This window comes from Morone saxatilis, unplaced genomic scaffold, assembly GCF_004916995.1.
Source record: "Morone saxatilis isolate NCDOM2014 unplaced genomic scaffold, NCSU_SB_2.0 Contig2, whole genome shotgun sequence".
In the NCBI taxonomy this organism is placed as follows: Eukaryota; Metazoa; Chordata; class Actinopteri; family Moronidae; genus Morone; species Morone saxatilis.
Window position 1 is genome coordinate 7,922,616 of NW_023339762.1, and position 209 is coordinate 7,922,824.

At 34.0% G+C, this 209-nt stretch overlaps 1 protein-coding gene across 2 annotated transcripts in view; it reads left to right on the top strand.

Moving 5' to 3' along the window:
- The window catches only part of LOC118329934 (protein inscuteable homolog), a 49,603-nt gene that overhangs the window by 41,838 nt on the left and 7,556 nt on the right, over positions 1 to 209 (top strand). The gene's annotated exons all lie outside the window — the stretch shown is intronic.

Sequence of the window (209 nt, forward strand, 5' to 3'; positions counted from 1 at the left end):
CACACACACACACACAACACAAATTATATACCACAGGGATGGTGAAAAACAAAAGGCAAGATCATAATAATAATGGCCTTTTTTTCATGATGATTGACAGATAAACTATAAATGAGCAACAGTTAGCCTTACATCTGTATTTTGTAGCCAAAAGGAAATAATTAAAATGGGGAGGAAAATGGCACATGAGCACTAATCCAGATTTTCTT